The 15,608-nt window shown below is 44.9% G+C and overlaps 1 protein-coding gene across 3 annotated transcripts in view; it reads right to left on the reverse strand.

Annotated features, from left to right (window-relative positions):
* DACH1 (dachshund family transcription factor 1) overlaps positions 1-15,608 on the reverse strand; it is a 1,758,683-nt gene that overhangs the window by 1,624,162 nt on the left and 118,913 nt on the right. The window lies entirely within an intron of this gene.

Here is a 15,608-nt window from a genome sequence, read left to right on the forward strand (position 1 = left end):
TGTGTCTAAACTTGCTTAGCACTCTTTACAAAGCCAAAGCGGGTGTGTGCGCCATGCACCGGGTTTTACAGGAAGAAAACAGAGGTTAAACCAGGAAATAGCAGCAATGTGCACATTTGCGCACTCTGTTTGCGCGGCGCGCACACGGGCTTAAACAGGAAGGCAATGGGAAGGGTAAACAGCAGTATGAAGGCAACCAAGGAGAACTAGCTTAGCTGGCAGGTGAAATGTATCAGACTCGGCCAATTCCACAGGTAGCAGGCCAGCCCAGACCAGAACACTGCTATAAACTAAGCAAACACCTTCTCCTCTGGTGTTTCCCATACTCTACACCACTGGTGTAAACAAGTGGGGAACTTTTAACACTCACAACAGCAAAATGATAGGGGCTGCAATAGCTATCATACAACTTGTGAAAGAGGCTGAGGGTGGAGAGGATGTGAATGTTGTTGATCAACCCACAGTGAGGAGATGGAGAAGAGTGTACAGACCTAGGGTAACCTACCAGGGGCTACATAAGCTGGAGATAGTGGAGCACTATAGGGTGGACAGCGACCTCCTACAGCAAATTGTTGACCTGTGCCAGCCACGCCTGACACACAGAACTAACAGAGGGGAACCCATCCCAGTGGATACCAAGATATGTGGAGGCCTAAGAATACTAGCTACAGGTACCTTCCAAAGGCCAACTGGGGATATGATGGGGATTTCACAGGCATCAGGATCCAGGGTACTCCACCAGTTCCTGGATGCCATGTCAGCACATGTCGGTGAGCACGTATATTTCCCCAACACCCATGAGGCGTTGGCCAGCAATATGCAACTGTTCCACCAAACAGCAGAATACCCTGCGGTAGTGGGTGCTATAGACTGCACACACATATGCATCAAATCACCACCCAGTGAGTGGAGTAGGGTCTAAATCAACCGCAAGGGCTTCCCCTCCTTCAACTGCCAGGTCGTGTGCGATGCCCAGGGCATAATAATGAATGTGTGTGCTGCTGCCCTGGAAGTTATCACAATTCCAACATCTGGCATTTAACGCAGCTGTACCAGAGATTTGCCAATGGGAACATCCCTCACGATCACCTAGTGGGGGATGCTGGATACGCACTGGAGCCGTGGCTGATGACACCCATCAGAAATGCACACACACTCGAACAAGAACTCCATAATGAGGCACACGCATAGACCAGAATTATAGTAGAGCATGTTTTTGGGATGCTCAAGTCCTGGTTCCAGTGCCTGGACACATCCGGTGGAGCCTTGCAGTACTCACCAGCTACATGTATCCAAATTGTCTTTGTATGTGCCATGCTACACAATATGATCCTGCAGAAACAGCTGCAGCAGGAACAGCACGGGGCAGGGCCACATGGCCCCCCACCATTGCCAAGGCCTGCACAGGCACAGAGTGACTCAGAGGAGGAACAACCTGAGCCTGCCCCAGCAGGCAGAAGGAGGCATGCCCAGTATGCCTTGGCCTTGGCAAAGAGGCAATGGATAGCACATACACTGACACAGGAGGGATCCAGGGAATAACACCTCTCTCCGACTCTCAAATACAGTAAAAGGGATGCCAAACAGTACATTACCTGTGCCTAACCATGTGTAGGGAGTGTAGTATGTGCATCCGACATAGGTAGCCCTGCAGCACCACCCTCAATACTGGGACACCTACAAGGTAAGTGACTCACACATGTAAGTCAGAGGGGGGGTCACATACCCAACAACAGTCACAGCCAGCAGGACAGGTGTAGAGAAACACAAACAAAGGCTGTGCTATGGCCTCAGAATGAGGCCTAAGGGTAACCTCCCCCCAGGCCTACACAGACAGACTACAGCAGGTCAGGCACTGGGATGTCAGTTCTGAAGGGTAGGAAGTCAGAAACGAATATGTAGGTAATTAAAAGCTCAGATCTGTAGTACACGAGTATGCCTCTAGCCAGCACGATAGGTAAGACTACAGACTGAAATGAAGTACCCGACATACTAGTACAGTCCTAGTAAATGTGTACAAGTGTCAGGTGTGCCCCCCTATCCGACGCAGAAATGTAGTCACTGTCAGGTGTGCCCCCCCAATCCTGTGTAGAAATGTAAAATAAGTCAGGTGTGCCCCCTCATCCTTTGTAGAAATATAGTAACAGTCAGGTGTGCCCCCCCAATCTGGTGTAGAAATATAGAAATAAGTCAGGTGTGCTCCCTCCCATCCTACGTAGATATATAGTAACAGTCAGGTGTGCCCTTCCCACAATCCTGTGTAGAAATGTAGAAATAGTCAGGTGTGCCCCCCCATTCTATGCAGAAATGTAGTAACAGTCCATGCCAAATGATCGACAGATACTCTGCAGAGACAGCATGCTACCTGTAGGTGTACAACACAAAGGTCAGCACTGCAGTACAAACTACCTGGACTCGATCCACACATTCAATACAGACGGCGATACTGGGCATGCCCACACACAGAGTAATGAAGGCAATGTCAGTCAACAACATACTGAAAGGTCATAAAGGGCATGCTCACACACTTAAACACAAGAAGGCCATGTCTGCAAACACCAGTGGACCAGACATATCTGGCAGCCACAGATGCTAGTGCAGACACTCCTCAGTATGCACCACACATGCTTTGCACACAAAGTGGATAGGAATACAGGCATATATGTAAGGACAACACACTATAATAAGCCAAAGGTAGACAAACATAGATGGGTGGAAGAGGGTGACTAACAAGGAGCCATCTAGGGCTCTCCCACCCAGCACACAGGCAAAGGACCACAACCACACGAGGGTCTGATGTCACACACTGCAGATACTAGCCACCGGTATCTGTCAGCATTACAGAGTATGTGGGGCACGTGCCAGCTATGCAACATGACTGTTCAAGGAAGTAGTCATCTAGCAGCTGTATACACATACCTGTGGAATATGACACAGGATGTGCCCACATGTGGCGTGTCAACCTCTAGATGAATGGGTTATGGCCCATGCACACACACTGCCCTCCCCATAGCCCCACTATGACAAGCCTGCTGAGGTCATCTACTGTGAAATACACCTTTGGGAGAGTTGTAGCCCAGTAATCTCCATGGCGCGTCCCATATCTGCATACTGCTGTAGTGTGATAAACTAGTTAGTAGGAGTTCTAACCCCAGCCTTAGCAAGTGTGTGTGTGTGTGTGTGTGTGTGTGTGTGTGTGTGTGTGTGTGTGTGTGTGTGTGTGCGCATGTCTGTCTGACTCTGTAGAGAGCAATGCTTTTTAGGGTAGTCACACTCCTTAAAATTCAAATCCTCATCTTTGGCAATGCTGCTGATGTCATCCACCTAGAAATACACCTCGGGGTAGCTGTAGTCCAGTAAGCCCTGTAGTGTGTCCTGTAACTGTGACCTGCTGTAGTGTGACAAACTAGTTAGATAGCTGTTCTGTGTGTGTGTGTGTCTGTCTGTGTAGAGAACAATGTTTTTAGGGTAGTCACACTCCCTACAATTCAAATGCTCATCTTTGGCAAGGCTGCTGATGTCATCCACCTAGAAATACACCCCTGGGAAACTGCAGTCCAGTAGTCTTCATAACGTGCCCTGTAACTGCATACTACTGTAGTGTGATAAATTAGGTAGGTAATTGTTCTAATATAAAACATGGTAAGTGTGTGTATCTGTCTGACTCTGTTTGTGTAGAGCAATGCTTTTTAGTGTAGTCACACTTCCTACAATTCAAATGCTCATCTTTGGCAAGGCTGCTGATGTCATCCACCTAGAAATACACCTCTGGGAAGCTATAGCCCAGTAATCTCCATAGCATGTCCTGTAACTGCGCATTGCTGTAGTGTGATAAATTAGGTACATAGCTGTTCTAATCCCAGACACAGCAAGTGTTTGTTTTTGCGTCTGTCTGTGTAGAGAGCAATGCTTTTTAAGGTAGTCACACTCCCTACAATTCAAATGCTCATCTTTGGCAAGGCTGCTGATGTCATCCACCTAGAAATACACCTCTGGGAAGCTGTAGCCCAGTAATCGCCATAGTGCGTCCTGTAACTGCGTACTGATGTAGCGTGATAAATTAGATAGGTAGCTGTTCTACTCCCAGACATGGCAAGTGTGTGTGTTTGTGGTTATGTCTGCTGACCGTGTATGTGTAGAGAGCGATGCTTTTTAGTGTAGTCACACTCCATACAATTTGTATGCTCTACTTTGGCAAGGTTGCTGATGTCATCCACCTAGAAATACACCTCTGGGAAGGATATAGCCCAGTAATCTCCATAGCATGTGCCAGTACTGCGTACTGCTGTTGTGTGATATAGACCTCTGTTAGGGGTTTTATACCCACGCATGTCGGCTGTGGATGTTTTGTGTGTGTTTCAATGTCTGTGTAGGAAGCAATGCATTTTAGGCTAGTCACACTCAGCACATGTCCAATGGCCTACTTTGGCAGTCCTGCTGATGTCATCCAATGTGAAACACACCTTTAGGAAAGGAGGTCTCCAGTGATCCCTGTGGTGCATCCTATAACAGCTCCATACTGTAGTGTGACATAGACCTCTGTTAGGGGTTCTCTACCCACACATGTCGGTTGTGGATGTTTTGTGTGTGTTTCAATGTCTGTGTGGGGAGCAATGCATTTTAGGCTAGTCATGCTCAGTACATGTCCAGTGGCCTACTTTGGCAGTCCTGCTGATGTCATACAATGTGAAATACACCTTTGGGGAAGGAGGTCTTTGGTAGTCCCTGTGGTGCGTCCTATACCAGCTCCCTGCTGTAGTGTGATGTAGACCTCAGTTAGGGGTTTTATACCCACACATGTCAATTGCGGATGTTTTGCATGTGTTTCAATGTCTGTGTGGGGAGCAATGCATTTTAGGCTAGTCACACTCAGTAAATGTCCAATTGCCTAATTTGGCAGTCCTGCTGATGTCATCCAATGTGAAATACACCTTTGGGGAAGGAGGTCTCCTGTAATCCCTGTGATGCGTCCTATAAAAGCTCCATGGTGTAGTGTGATATAGACCTCTGTTAGGAGTTCTATACCTGCACATGTTGGTTGTGGATATTTTGTGTGTGTTTCAATGTCTGTGTGGGGAACAATGCGTTTTAGGCTAGTCACACTCAGTAAATGTTCAATGGCCTACTTTGGCAGTCCTGCTGATGTCATCCAATGTGAAATTCACCTTTGGGGAAGAAGGTCTCTAGTAATCCCTGTGGTGTGTCCTGAAACAGCTCCATGCTGTAATGAAATATAAACCTCTGTTAGGGGTTATATACCCACACATGTCGGTTGTGGATGTTTTGTGTGTGTTTCAATGTCTGTGTGGCGGCGAGCAATGCATTTTAGGCTAGTCACAGTACATGTCTAATGGCCTACTTTGGCAGTCCTGCTGATGTCATCCAATGTGAAATACACCTTTGGGGAAGGAGTACTCCAGTTATCTCAGTGGTGCATACTATAACTGCGTAGCGCTGTTGTGTAATAAACCAGTAAAGTAGGGAGGGGGTTCAACTCCCAGACATGACATGTGTGTGTGTGTGTGTGTGTGTGTGTGTGTGTGTGTGTGTGTGTGTGTGTGTGTGTGTGTGTGTGTGTTTGTAACTTGTATCCTGTGTGAAGGTGGGTGTGAGTGTGTGACACCTGGGCCCAATGTGTAGCGGGTTTTGCAAATGTCTTTTATGGTGGCCCTATATCACAATGTCCACTGTACAGGGATAACAGATGTGAAATAGTCGAGAGGCTGGGGTGCAAATCCATACCCATACATGTGACATCACGGCCAGGCAATCACAGTTAGCAACCCCAATATTACACAGAGCACGCTCTCAACCCATGCCACATACACACACACACACACACACATATGCCGAGGCAACAGCCAATATGTGTGTAGTACACTGCATATTGGCGACTGATAGCAACTATGGAGTGACTGCAGTGGCCTACAGAGGGCATGACAACCTGTCCATCTGTGCAATAGGCACATACATGCAGACAGTGCACCTTCCCCATGTTCCCCACTGGACACCTGCTGCACCTGTGGTCCCATCACGTGACCCACAAAGGACATACTATGCCTGAAAACATGCCCTGTATGGACAGATGCCACTGACACCAGGGAATGCCATTAGCATGCTATCACTGTAGGTGCAGGGTTAATCTGTTGTCCATTACCAGTTCCTGCCACAGGTGGCCAAGACTGGCACATCTGACGATAACCTGTGTACACATCATGGGCCCAACACCCCAGGTACAGTTCCACATGTCACTGTACATGCACGTGGGAGGTGTGCACATCCCAGACACCGACCATGTCATGGACTAGGGAACACATACATGGCAAGCAATGCACAGCATTGGCCACACACAATAGCCACCCAGGTGACTGGATGGTGGCTACAATACCCATCTGTGTGGGAAAATGCAGAAACCGCAGGCCTGAACTACAATGCAGACCACTGTCAGGTGGCCTGATGCCAAGGTATACCCATCACCTAACCTTGTATAGCCATCTGGCACAGTCGACCACCACATACTTGTGCAGAAATGCACCCATGCATGTCAGTACTGGCACTCTGTGTGTTTGTGCTTGTGTTGTATGATGTGTATGATCACATTCACACTCACTACAACCCCAGTGGCATACTGAAGCATGCTGTCTGACATCAGACACCTCCCCATACCTTTTGCCCATATAACCTCTGTATGACCCATGTGGTGCATGTGATACCTGCACAGTAATGTGTTGTGGCAATCTCACTAGGGATGAGCTGTATTTCTTGCACTGCCAAGTGTGTCAATGTGTGTGCGTCCCTGTGAGAGTGTGAATGTGTTGACACTGGCACCTGTTCATGCGGAAAGCCATGTGTATATCACCTACTGTATAGCTACCATATCCCTATTGCAGATGTCACTCACCATCACATATATGTTCTGCGGACTCCACAACAGGTAACCTATGTGGCGCACCCAACAACTGCATAGGACTGTAATAGCACTACATAGTCATCAGGAGTTTGATACCCTGTGCTGGTAGGTGTGTGATACAAACATGCTTAGGTTTTACTCTCCCACCCCTCCCTGACTTGTCGATGCCTCTGTCTGCCTCTCTCACTCCCCCACTGGTGGATGTGGAGACCTATACCTGCTTTTCTTAGGCAGCAGCATGTGTATTTTAGGTAATGCTCATAATCAGCTGATGGCCTTTGCATGAATTGCAGCCCTCCCCTAGCTGACTGCATGTGGAACAGCTGTGGTAACATTCCCATAGCCAATTAAATGGAAACACACTCCAATATCTAGGAACATCATGTTTGTGTTGGTCCTTTTCTTTCACTGTGAGCAGGAACTCGTTCTGTTGTTTGGCAAACAGCATCTCAGATGGAGTGCGGATTTACCTCTGATAACATACACTGTGGAAACAGGCCAACACACAGGAGGGGGATGGGCCTGACCTGACTACAGACTGTAAGTGCTGCTATACTGCATTCGTAGTAATGTTGGTTTAACAGGGTGTGTGCAGATATGGCTGTACTACATGTATGAATACCTGCCATGTCAGCTGTATGTTTATGAGGACTCCCCATCTCTAGGGTCATCCGCAGACTGGGCAGTGTGTGGTGCCTTTGGAGTCATGTGTTACCCACAGAACATGTATCTGTGAACTGCAGAAAGTAGTGCAAGGAATGCAGTCTGTAGATGGTGAAAGTCATGACAGTTACTGACTTCATATCCCTCATAGGACATATGTTGTAACAAACCCTGGTACAACAGTAAATGTATGATGTTACCACAGCGGTTCCCAATTAAAACCACGAAGGTCCACTTACGCGGATATGGAAACGTCGACACGTATTCAGCAAACTGTGAAAACACTGATCATCCTGAAGCACGAAATACGAAATGTCGAATCGTCATAGCTGGCTCTTCTGCGGTATAGCTCCGTAAGGTAAGTGTGCGAAAGTTATGGACCTTACGTTTAGGGTGCGGGTTAAGGTAAGTGCATAGATAGTAATGTATGCAAGGTTTAGTGTAGGGTTAGAAGTAGGGTTTTGTTAAGTGTATGTGTATGGATTATTTATTTTGTTTGGGTATAGCTCCTTAAGGTAAGTGTGCGATAGTTACGGACCTTAGGGTAAGGGTGCAGGTTAAGGTAAGTGCATACATGGCAGTATATGCAAGCTTTACTTTAGGGTTACAAGTAGGATTTTGGTTAGTGTATGTATGTGGTTTATTTATTTTGTTTGGGTAGGTAGTATGTAGCAGGCGGTGGGGTTGGCCAACTATGATGACTCGAGATTATGAATTTTGCAGTTTAGGGCGTTCGGTGTATTTGCGGTTCACGCAATATGTGTAGCTGTTTAGGTATTCACTGAAAAGGACTTTCGTGGTTATAATATAGACCCATCACAGCAACGTGTCAATATTGACCCTGTGTATGTGCTTCCAGCCACAACTCGGTCAACCTTTGTACATATGTCATGCATTAAGAGGTGCATATGTGCTGTACACCATAATTAGTGTCATCATATCTGATAACAAGCCAGCGAGATATCAGACTGCTACACATGTTATGTACAGTAGAGGTTATATTTGATGATATAACCTGGACATACTATGGTTGTTTGTACAGTACTGAGGTCTGTGTACTTATGGTGAATGTCACAGTGGGTGTATTGTTAATATGTACCTTGGCCTGTGTACAGACTGTGATAGTTGTCATCGTCCTAGGTCCCGTCCTATCTGATGTTACATGCTGCTCCACTGTATGTTACTGTATTGGATTACATGTTTGTAGGGCCATACACACACATGTCCCATACCACAGTCAGTCATTAGACCAAACTGTGTAGCGGCCCAGTATATGTAGGGTTAGTGTGTGAGTGGCACATATGAGGATGGTGTCGAACAGCTCATAAACTGTAATATCATGCTAGCTTGCCATACGTGGATGTGGCTGTGTTCTCTTTGGTTGTGGTTATGCACTTTCACACAGGTGTATCTTACCCTGTGCTGTGACATGCCTGTACAGCCTGCTATATATGCAGGTACATGTGCATCCCCCATAGGAGATGTAGCCCAGTGTTGAGCTAGTCTGCCTGTAGCTTGCACAATGCATTGTTACATGCCTAGCAGCTTAGTGTACTTACCCAGTGATATGTCACATGCAGATACTTGCCAGATGTACTGCTGCTGGGCCTCCCTTAACAGTCATGTATGTCAGACAGAGCAGTGGGATGCTGTACAAATGTATGTCAATATCTAGTGAGTAGTATGTGACCATGGCACCCCTGTACTAGTGGTTATTACGTGTCAGGCCAGACAGGGGTGTGTAAATGCATAACCTATGGTGGCATATGTATACCAGTCGTTATATGTTATACCCATCTACATGGCTGTTAACATCCATATTGTCAGGCATGGTACACATGTTTTGCACTAAGGGGTTCTGTGTATACCTCTGGACTGTAGAGAGTGTGTCGGAATGTCCACACATATTGGCCAATATCTCAGCTGCAGTCGACAGGGGCAGTATGTGCTAACAGCGGTACTTTACTATGATGTCCTTAGGATGTCTGTCAGTAGCCAATGGCACACGTGGAAAGCAGATGTGACCTCCCACACACACCATGTCTGTGAAGACAATCCCAATTACAGTAGCAATAGTATATAGAACTGTAATAGTACACAAATAAAGGTTTTCCATTTCTGCAAACCTATGTGTGGTGTTTAGTCCTATGATCTCTCAGTGGGTATATGTTGCAGGCAATGACTGCCATTTGTATGGGTGGCCATACCTCTGAACTGTACAGATTTTTGCAGAATGTTCAGATTTTTGTGTTATATTTTTGGTGTTCCTCCTAAAATCTGTACCTTTCTAACAAATAACCGAGGATTGAAGTCATTAAATAATGACAAATATTTGAGTTTAAGATTCCACATCCTTCACAAAATTCATGTTAATGCAAAATATCAACTTTCTAAGTTTGTAAGAGCAATATTTAAAATATGTCCCCCCCATCATTTTAGGCTTTGTCTAGATTTTTTGCTCTAAGAAATTGAGAGGTATGTGGGTAGCCATTACAGTGTCCAGGTGTTCAGGTGTGAACTGTAGGCATAGTAGCTGTTCCATATTTTGTGCACCTTCTACGTATGTATCTTACTGTACATATCTTTGCGTGTGTATGTGTAGTAACATGTACAGCTATATATATATATGTAATTATACATATATATGTAAATCTGTATCTGCATATATTTGTCTGTGCATACGTATCCGGGGGATGTCGATAGCTTCCACATTTTACATTTCCTATGGGTGCCAGACTGTACTGCATGATATGTTACCAATACCAGCCTGACATCATACAGGTGGGATGTAGTACTGTTAACATCTTGTGCCCATGTCATGTCAGGTCCTGGTTATGGGATCTGCAACACATGGTAGTGTATTGCAGGGCAGACGTGTTTGTCTGTGGAGGGGTATGCCTATTCGTACAAGAAGTATATTGTTTGGGGCCTCTCAACCCCATTAATGGTGCATGTGGACATATTTGTTTTTGTTAATCTACCATTGTTATCTACAGGTGTATGACCACATATACCTATATATATATATATATATATATATATATATATATATATATATATATATATATATATATATATATATATATATATATATATATATATATCTGCTTACATATATATGACTATGTCTGTATATACCTACATAGATATATATCTACGTACATATATGTACCTTGCTGTATATATGTAGACATATAGGTAGAGACATATATATGTGTCAATGTAGGCATTTGCATGTATATATGTTCATATATATTTACATATATGTATATATTTCTAAATATACATATATATGTACATCGACATATATATATATATATATATATATATATATATATATATATATTTATATATTGACATATATAGATACATTGTATCTGTTTAGATATTAATATATTTACACAGACACATACATCTAGATGTTGGTATACATTCTCTGTACTGTTGCATGACTGGGCTGGGTGATATGTTTCTGAAAACATCGATTTATATACATCTGGCGTGGCTTATTGGTAAATCACTTTGTCTATGGTGTGCAGGATCCTGGGTTCGAGCCTTGCAGAGGCTGTTTATTTTGTTGCGAGGCAGAACAAGGGCCGCTGGATACAGAGTGATTAAGGCACTTTAAAGCAGTTGTAAGCGGATTTGCATGGGTATGTGCAGAGCTAAGCACTGCTAACTACCAGTTAAAGTTTCTTATACTCTGTTAGCTTCTGAACTGCTTAACCTGTGTAGGCAGTGCTTACCCCCATGCAAACAGGCTTAAACTCGCTTACTGCTGCTTAAAAGCACTTACTCCCACTTACCCCCATGCTAATTTCTTTAAAAGAAAAGAAAAAGGGGTTGATAGGAAAGTGGTGAAAAAAGGGGCACAAAGAGAGAAAGACAGTAAGCCAGGGATGTGCAGGAAGGCTGTAAGGAAGGTCCATAGCTGCCCATTTCTTCTACAGCAACAGCTGTGCATATACACTGAATTTGGAGGTAGATTTGGACACTCAAACCCCTGGATTGGGGTGAGGACAACAATAATCTGTTGTGATGCCAATTAAACCAGATTACTTGTGTCCAGTGGACATGTGTGCGAAATGGACAGCTATATATGGGGCGATATTTCATTGTGGGAACAGATTGCCCTTTTTGTTTTTTCAGGTGAGAATGGGATGTTGGAGAGGGGTAGTAGGTATATTTGGGGTGGTAGGTGGGGTAGGTTAACAGACAAGACAAGACGCATACAGGGGCAGTATATGACACATGTGGGTGGTAAACACCTTGGACAGGGAAGGGTGTTTGGAAGTCACAAGCCCATGAGTCCCCAAAGTGGGACTGAGGCCTCCACCTATGGGCAGTCACCACTGCACCTTCACGGCACCAAAGGTGGCTGTGCTGGGGCTGGGTAGAAGGGGCAGGCTCACCCTCTAATTGTGCCACACAGCCCTTAAGCTGGCATAGCTGGTCTTGAATCTCCCTGTCGAGCTCCGTATGTACCACGGTCCGGACCTGATGGCGGGTGACAGGTACCTCTCCGTCCCCGCTCCCAGGGGGGGCTGAGCCCCATCCCCTGAGGCAGTTCCACCCAAAGATGGTGCAGGGCCAACGGAGGAGGAGGTCCAAGGCTGGGCCCCAAACGTGCTGGCGCCCAGTGCCATGGCCAGCTGAGGTGAGACAGGTGGGTCCGCTGGGACCTGCCTGCCCATACAAGCTATGGTGTTGCAGTTTTAGGACAGATATCAGTTAGTAATGGTCAACAGCATTCAGGATTAGTTATAACAGCATGCATAGGTATTCCTATTAACCCAAGACACCAGATTTACAACAGTTTGAGCAGAACACATGCATATATGGGGCAACAGTGGCCATTACAACAGCATGCAGGTTTCATTGATGGTAACAGGCCACCAGTATGGGAGTATATTAACATGGCATAGGCATAGAACCAAATTTGAATATTTATAAACCAATAGGAAATATGTCCCAACAAAAGATTGAAGTGTACACGTACCCATTTAGGTATGTAATTAGGTTATTGTTGCACATTTGGGGTTTGTGAATGGACGATCTTGTCTCCTGAACCTGACTGACTTCTTCGAATCAGTCTCCAGAGCCATGGACAAGGGTAAGGTGGTCCACACAGCCTATCTAGACCTTGCCAAGGCCTTTGACACCATCCCTCACTCTGGAGTCATAGACAAACTTACTAAGCTGGGCATTAATCCCTACATCACCCAATGGGTTGCTAACTGGCTTACTGATAGAACCCACACTGTAAAAGTAGCCGACTCCAAATCCAGCTCCAGACAAGTGACAAGTGGAGTACCTCAGGGTTCAGTCCTGGGACCGCTCTTGTTTGGCATCTACTTCTCTGAAATACAGGCCAACACTAAGGGACTCTGGATAACAAAGTTCGCAGATGACTGCAAACTGGGAGCCATTATTGAATTCCCAAATGATGTGGATACTCTACAAAAGGGCCTTACAGAAACAGATGCTTGGTGCCAGAGCCATGGGCTCAAGCTCAATGCCAAGAAATGTATAGTTATCCCCTTGGGAAAAAACATGTACCCGTGAATTACCATATAGGTGGCAGTACACTAAACACCGAAAGTGTGATAAGAGACTTAGGGACACAGGTGGACAGTGGTCTCACCTTCGATAACCACAGCACCACAACAGTCAGGAAATCCTTCTATGTGGCACACCTCATCACTAAGGGCTTTTCATCCAGAAAAAAGGAGGTCATTGTCCCACTGTACTCATCCCTCATTAGACCCATTATAGAATACAACGCCCCGTTTGGTATGTACCTCTCAAGACATCTGCAACAACTGGAAAGGTCGCAGAAATACCTCACTAAAAGAATCACAGGCCTAAAGCAGATGCCCTACGCTAACCGCCTTAAAAAACTCCAGCTATACTCTGTCGCATATCCTCTACTCAGAGGCGATCTCTGCTTAACATACAAGGCCATGTCAAACCCAGAGCTGTTGGACATGCTACACTTAAAGAAATCCCAATCCCTCAGAGCCACATGCTCCAGGGATCTAAACCTTGTCATCACAATAAACAAAACATGCTGAAGGGATAGGTTCCTGATCCAGAGACTCCCCAGACTCTGGAATAGATTGCCCATACATGTCAAGCAGAGTGCCTCTTTGGCCCTCTTCAAAAGGAACCTTGACGATTGGATGGGAGAAAGGAAATTCACCCCAGGGATCACGTTAGTCGCCCTGCTAGACAGGGGTCCAGGGAAGTAAATAGTGTGGGAAGAAATAGCCAGGGAATTGTTATGGCTAGGCTTGTATAGGCCCTAGAGCTGATAGCCTAGTACCAACATATGAACCTATGAACACATATGGTGGGGGTGAGAGAGAGAGGTCAATTAACTAATATATCCTTGTAGTTTTCACAACTTTCTTAGTCACTGCAGTGATCTGTCCTTTACGTGTAATAACACTACCCAATGGCCTTACTTTGTACAATGGTATGTTTATAGATTAGTAGATAAGTGGACTGTGTCTTACGTATAGTCTATACCTCTTACCTGTTATAGCTGTTGAGAAAATATTTTTAAGACTACCTGACAAATTCTACACATACTACCAGATTCCATGCTTGTAGACAAGTATACAAGTGAACTGTGTTGTACCTACAGTCTACACCTCTTACCTGTTATAGCTGTGGGGAAAATCTTTGTTAACACTACCTGACAAATTCTACACATATTCCCAGATTCCATGCTTGTAGACAAGTATAGGAGTGAACTGTGTTTTAACTACAGTCTACACCTCTTACCTGTTACAGCTGTGGAGAAATGTTTGTTAACATTACCTGACGAATATTACCTATACTCCCAGAATCCGTGTTGATGTTATACACATATCTAACAATCCGTTATTGCACACACTCCGGTCAAGGCTTGACAGGATGCAGGTGTTAATGTGACATATTTTGGAATAGCTGTCATACACTTTGGGTGAGGTGCTACAATGACAGGTTTGCTTTCATATACATTCTCTTTTTATGTTCAGGTCTCACTATCCATTATATGTCAGTATAAGCTGCCGACATTTCTTGGATCATCTCACTGATTTGTCAGGGGAACAGGTTACTGGGCAGCAGATATGGGCCATTTATTTGGACATGCTGGACAGATCAGAACAGTCGATGGGTATGACTATGCATACAGCTTACTACCTGAACATTCTGCCACAGTCTGTACAGTTGATGGTTATGATTATGCTTACAGCTTACTATCTGAACATTCTAGCAAAGTCTGTACAGTTGTTGGGTCTAATTATGCATACAGCTTTCTATCTGAACATTCTCACAAACTCTGTACAGTTGTGGGGTATGATTATGCATACAACTTACTACCACTCCCAGGATTCAAACCCCTGCTGTGTGTGGTAAAAATATTACAGCTGATATCACAGTACAGTGTGCTATCAGGGAACTGGTGTGAAGCATTCCAATGGTTTCTAAGTCTCCCTCAGTTGTTCTATATGACTGACCTCTTGGGACTTCCAACACTGTTATACTGAACTTCCTACACATTTTATCTGTGCTCAACAGTGTGGGTAACACTGCTTAATACAACAGTACTATTTACAGAATGCAACACTACAGCAAGATATGAAAGCAGAATGTACACAAGCACTCCAGGGGTTACACTTTTATTCACAAGATATTACACCTTTATTTTCACACAATCTACATGACAGTCTTCCTACCATATTGTCTGGTTTATTCAGTACATCCCATACACAATACATTTTTTATACTGGTATAACACTTTCTAGAACTGTTATATTTTCTTCTTATGACAGTACATGCAAGATTATTACTAACCTGCCTCGCGACGCAGCCTTTGCAGCCTAGCAGCATGGGTTTGCTGGTTCGCAACCCACTCATCTGCAGCTGTCAGAGAAATACAGTGATATTTAACCATTACCTATCCATAGTATACAAAAGCTAGGCAATCATTATCTACGTAGTAGAATGGGCACAGTGCTGGGGCATCGGCCATCTGCCTTGATTC

Source organism: Protopterus annectens, chromosome 5.part0 (assembly GCF_019279795.1).
Source record: "Protopterus annectens isolate FY-2018-M chromosome 5.part0, PAN1.0, whole genome shotgun sequence".
NCBI classification, from domain to species: Eukaryota; Metazoa; Chordata; order Ceratodontiformes; family Protopteridae; genus Protopterus; species Protopterus annectens.